Source organism: Mustela lutreola, chromosome 2 (assembly GCF_030435805.1).
Source record: "Mustela lutreola isolate mMusLut2 chromosome 2, mMusLut2.pri, whole genome shotgun sequence".
NCBI classification, from domain to species: Eukaryota; Metazoa; Chordata; class Mammalia; order Carnivora; family Mustelidae; genus Mustela; species Mustela lutreola.
In genome coordinates, this window is record NC_081291.1 from 140,793,250 (window position 1) to 140,799,364 (window position 6,115).

Below are 6,115 nucleotides of genomic sequence, written 5' to 3' on the forward strand. Positions count from 1 at the left end.
AAGTTGACCAGAACATGAAGCATAAAGAAATAAACCTTTATGAAATACTGAAAAGGCAACTTTAACAAAATGATAGAGAGATAGACATAGAGATAGAGACAGAGAACACTAAGAAGGCTGGAGCTTGAAGAAAGAGAAAAGAGGGAAGGGGTTATGGCCTTCTAGGAATTTTCATCTTATCATTGAGGTCCAATTCAACTGCTTCCATCTTTTGAAGACTTCCCAAATGTACCCCCTCACCACCACAATTAATTGACTCCGTGTTTCTGTAGCATTTCCAGTATGATTCCTAAGAGCAATTTTGGTCTATATTGAGGTCAGCAGATTTTCATAAAGGGCTAGGTAGTTTCTGTTGCAGTTATTCAACTCTTCCATTTTACCATTAAAAACAACCATAAACAATATATAAATCAATGGGCATGGCTGTGTTCCAATAATTTTATTTCCAAAAACAGATGGCAGGATGGACATGGTTTATGGACCATAATTTTCCAACCCCTGCTTGATATCATATTTATTTCTGTATTATCTCTCACTCATCCTACATATTCCTTGACAGCTTATCACATGCATATTGAATCCTCTGTGATTCACACACAATAAGTGCTATGGACTGAATGTTGTATCCAGCCTCCGCCAAAAAAATCCTGTGTTGAAAGTTAGTCCTCAATGTGATGGTATTAGGACATGGGGCTTTTAGAAGATGATTAGGTCATGACAGTAAAGTCTTCATGAATAATATTAGCACCCTTATAAGAAAGATCCCAGAGAGCTTCCTCTTTCTTCTTTCACCCTGTTAAGACACAACAAGAAGACAGCCATCTATGAACCAGGAAGACAACTCTAACCAGATACCAAATATGCCAGTGCCATAACTTCTTAGAACTGTGGCAAGTTAAGTTTCAGTTGTTTATAAGCCACCCAGCCTGTGGCATTTTTGTTATATGCAGCTAAATCAACTAAGACAGTAAGGGATAAATAAGTGTTTTCAGAATATATAAACTGTCAGAAGCTATAAGAAAAAGCATTGTCTCATGTCTTTCTGAAGTCCAGATCAACAATGACTATCAGACTTCTCTTATTTATAGCTGGGAGCAGAATAATTCCTCAGCAATTACGAGCATCAGTTTAAAAATTCATAGAGAAGTTCTTCTATGACCCTGAATATAACACAACCCCTTTTAAAAAGCCAGAGGTGGTATTATAACACCACCTCCCATCTCCAGCCCCTCAAACCTTTACCACTGTCCCTTCTACATTTCAATGTCCAAAGAGCATTCTTTGGCAAAGACTGACAAGATAAGAAACAAGAAATTTTGGAGAGGTTGTAGAAAAAGGGAAACCCTCTTACACTGTTGGTGGGAAAGCCAGTTGGTGCAGCCACTTTGGAAAACAGTATGAAGGTTACTCAAAAAGTTAAAAATAGAGCTACCCTGTGACTTAGCAATTGAACTACTGGGCATTTACTGCAAAGATGCAGATATAGTGAAAAGAAGGGCCATATGCACCCCAGTATTCATAGCAGCAATGGCCAGAGTCGCAATGCCCTTCAACAGACAAATAGATAAAGAAAATGTGCCATATATACAATGGAGTACTACTCAGCCATCAGAAAGGATGAATACCCAACATCTGCATCAATATGGATGAAACTGGAGATTATACTAAGTGAAATCAGTCAATTAGAGAAAGACAATTATCATACGGTTTCATTTATTTGTGGAACATAAGGAATAGTATGGAGGACATTAGGAGAAAGAAGGGAAAAATGAAGGGCAGGAATCAGAGGGGGAGACAAACGTGAGAGACTATGAACTCTGGGAATCAAACTGAGGGTTTTAGAGGGGAGGGTTGTGGGGGAATGGGTGAGCCCAGTGATGGGTATTAAGGAGGGCACATATTGCATAGAGCACTGGGTGTCACCACAAACAGTGAATCATGGAACACTACATCAAAAACTAATGATGTACTATATGGTGACTAACATAACATGATTAAAGGAGAGTATTCTTCATGACACAAAAAAGAAAAAAATATAGATTGAGAAAATCAAGTTTTTTGCTGAACAATCAACATTATGCTAACCACTTTTAAACTGTTTTCCCTATCACAAGAATATTTTCTTCTATTTTCTTCCACTACTGCATGCCTAGGTAAGCAAAACAAAACTGTACTAGAAACTTATTTAAAATACTGTAGAATGACGTTTTAAATACAGTTTCAATAAACTTTAGGACTCAATACTATAAAGACTTGAAATATAGTGACTCATTAAAAAAACACTCCCACTTAGAGCCTTCTCTAGTGGCCAATCACAACTTCGGGCTGCTTTGATTTATGACATTGGCCACTGTGGCCCAGCCATTTAATCTTATAATCAACATCAATCATCAATTTTTATTACAACATTTTGCAGGCTGAGCAAAAGATATTTCTCCTGAGGACAAATTAGGCACCCCAGAGTGACTCTTGCAAATAAATATTTTTGGCCATAACTTACTATACTACAGTTCACTCACAGCAATTCATTCTATAAATGCCACAAAAGCCAAAGGCAAGTGTATAATTTTTAAAAATAAAAAAAAATGTCCAAAGAGATTCATATAATATAATGGCTATCTAGTGACTGAATAAAGAGTTTTAGTTGTTCAATGACAATATGTACATTCACTTATGCCTCCAATGGTTGTCATCCAAAAGATATTAAGTGTGTCCAAATATCCTTCAAGACAGATCATAACTCACCATTAAGATGATGCAAGGCCCTATTAGGCTGACAGGCAGACTTCCCCTTTGGTTCAAGGTGTTCATTTCTGAGCTTGCACTCAATAGTGAAAAAGTAATGGCTAAACAAAAGACACTATGCAGAATGGCTAATTGCCAGATATACCACCAATAAATCAGCTGGACCCCATTAATAAGTAATGGTGCTCAATTTTCTGTTAATTCAGATACTCCCTGCAAACCCAGGGAGCTCTTTAAAAGTAACTGCAGTAATAATTTCCCTTTATGTAAGTCAAATAAAATTATCATTTAATCCTAGAGTTGTATCCTGTAGAAATAATCATTATGATTAATTATTAAGTATTTCTCAGCACAGATTCTAGGAAACCAGAGTCCTGGGTTCACTATTCCAGTGATCATTGATAATTCCAATTATCAATATGCATGCAGCTTGTTGTCTCTAACTTCCCACGGTGCTGTTGATAAAACAGGAAAGTGCAAAATATTACATAAATAATATATAAGTCTAGATTTAATCACTATTGACGATAAGAACAAAATAGTTTGTTTCATCTGACAATCTCTATGTGCTTACTTGATTCTCCAGATTTTTCCATGTCTGGCATAAGAGGAATACAGAAAAAAGTGTTTTTAAACAAGAAGGATATAAAGTGCTCAACAGGGAACCCAAGGGTTTGCTGTTAATTTCTGTGAAGTGGAAGGGGATCCCTTAATCTTGCAGTTTTTCCTCCAAAAAAAGCACTCCTATATTTTGCTTTTTTTTTTCTTCCTAATGGGCAGAAGAAATGATGAAATACTGTCTCTCCCTGGAGAGTAACATGTTCAGAGCCAATCTAAGCAATTGCTATGACACTGGTCAAAAATACAGTTTAAAAAAAAAAAAAAAAAAAAAAAGCTTGTGTTTCTATAGCATCTTTTTTCCCCCTGCATTACTAGGATTTTATCTCCAGCAAAGGATTTCAATGTCAACACTTGAAAATATCCTAGCTTTCTTGCTGCGAGGAACCAACAAGAGGATGTATGCAACAGCACTCTGTAGAACAGTAAAGTGCCATATGCATGCTGGACATGTGTAGGATATTATTACTAATACACTTTAGGAATAATAATAATATGCACTTAAACTTTCCATAAAAGTAGCCCTCCACAGTCTATTAATCCAAGCCCCTGTCTGCAGCCTGGTATTAATATGTGCAGCATATCCTTTGAGAGCTATTCTAGACTGAATGCATACATTTAAAAAATATAATCACTCCCAAATTATAAATTATGAATTATTTTTCAAAAGACTACAGTGGCTATTACAATGGGTAAACATATTTAAAGAACATTAGAGTGTGGTGCAAAGACAATGAATACTGTTATGCTAAAAAGAAATTAAAAAATCGGTCATGACAAAATTGAAAAAAAAAATAAAGAACATTAGAGATTTTTAAAAACTGTATTAAGAAATGTCACAGTGATGGGGTGCGTGGGTGGCTCAGGGGGTTAAGCCTCTGCCTTCAGCTCAGGTTGTGATCTCAGGGTCCTGGGATCAAGCCCCACATCGGGCTCTGCTCAGCAGGGAACCTGCTTCCCCCTCTCTCTGCCTGCCTCTCTGCCTACTTGTGATCTCTCTCTGTCAAATCTTTTTAAAAAAAAAAAAAAAGAAGAAATGTCACAGTGATTGTTTTGTTGGTCTTCCAAAGACTGAGTTGAGATATATAAAGATAGAGAGATAGATATTGAGTTATCAGAGCCTTCTTCTTTGCAAATTGACCAAATAGCATTTCCCAAACTCATATTTTCCTGGGTCTTGTAAGACGACTCCATCTTCCCCTACCGATATGAACCATGAAGATAACTCAATAAAGTCAGTGCTTGGAAAGACACTGGGATCCAGGCAATGTGAATTTCTAGCACCTAAACCACAAGAATTCCTGCTTGTTTTAGTGTTACTTTCAGTACCCAGATATTTTTAAATAAATACATAAAAATTTTCTCACTTTATCTTTAGTACTTGAAATCTATTTTTAAAAGGATCAGGACCTTTTGTCCAAATTAATAACTAGCTTATAATGTGCATAAATTTGCTTAATTGAGTTGGAAGGCTCAAAGTCTAAATATATGAGATAAAATAAATAAATTACTGCTACAACTCTAAAGTGCATTTAAATTCAATGTTCAAGACATGAAGAATATTTTCCTATCATTTCTTAAACCAATCAAGGTAACATTTTGGGTCAGAGAAAATAAATATTCATATGACAGTTCCTATTGTGAGTTCCTATAGATGGAGGTTACCAATCCAGGATGAACTTAGATTTCTCTACAAAGCTCAGTGAAGAATGCAGGTCCTCAGTCTTGGGACAAGATCACCATAAGCGCATAGGTCATTATATGTACCCAGAACATCCCATGTCCACCAAAGCACCAGTTTTTCCCATCACCAAACAAAATCCTAGGAAGACCTGATAGACTATGAGAACTACACAGATGTTGCCAAGTCCCCCAGTGATTTTGTTTCATGCCTGCTATATTATACATTATACATTCCAACACTGCACCAAAGAAACCCACTGGTGACATAGACATAAAGAGCTACAATTTGCATAATTTTTCCATCAGAAGCAGAGTTTCCCAAACAGTAGCAAATGTGCCATGATTTTAGATAAAACACAAACGAACCTTCAAATGAAATTAGTAGTTACATATTTATTTTCAGGGACATTTAAAAAATATGACTATCAAACCAACTTCATATTTTTATTATTTAAGATGTGACTATTCTTAAAATTTTTAAATTCAAATATAAGTTGACACATTAAAAATTAAAAATATGTTAATTTAAATTTGAATTTTAGAATTTTAAGAATGTAATAGTAGATGGATATGGCTTAAAAGATGATGATGGTTTGCAAATTTCTGAATATTTAGAAGTGCCAAGGCCTTTTGTTGTTACTAAGAATGTATTCATTTTTAATATTTAATGTTAAAGATGCCAAAAGTTTAAATTGAGAAATTTACAGGTGTAAGCAGTCCTGGGGAATTTTCCCCCTTGGGGTCCCTTAATGACCTATTCATTGATAGGGTGAATATGAGTAATAATCCTGATATTTGTGTGCTAAGCTGTGAGTACAGACATTTACATATATAACATATATGTAAATACAGAGACATTACATACATTTCTCTATATAGAAACATTCGAGCTTAAAACGGTGGTCATGCACAATGCAGGCAAAAAAATTTTTTTAGTTCTCAATTTTTAAAAAAATTTAAAAGGTTCCTGATGCCCTGCTGGGCTGAGACCTGGGGCAGGTGTTCTGATCCTTCCCAAGGGCTCATCTGCAAAACAGGGGCAATAATAATCCCCACTTTAACAGGTCAT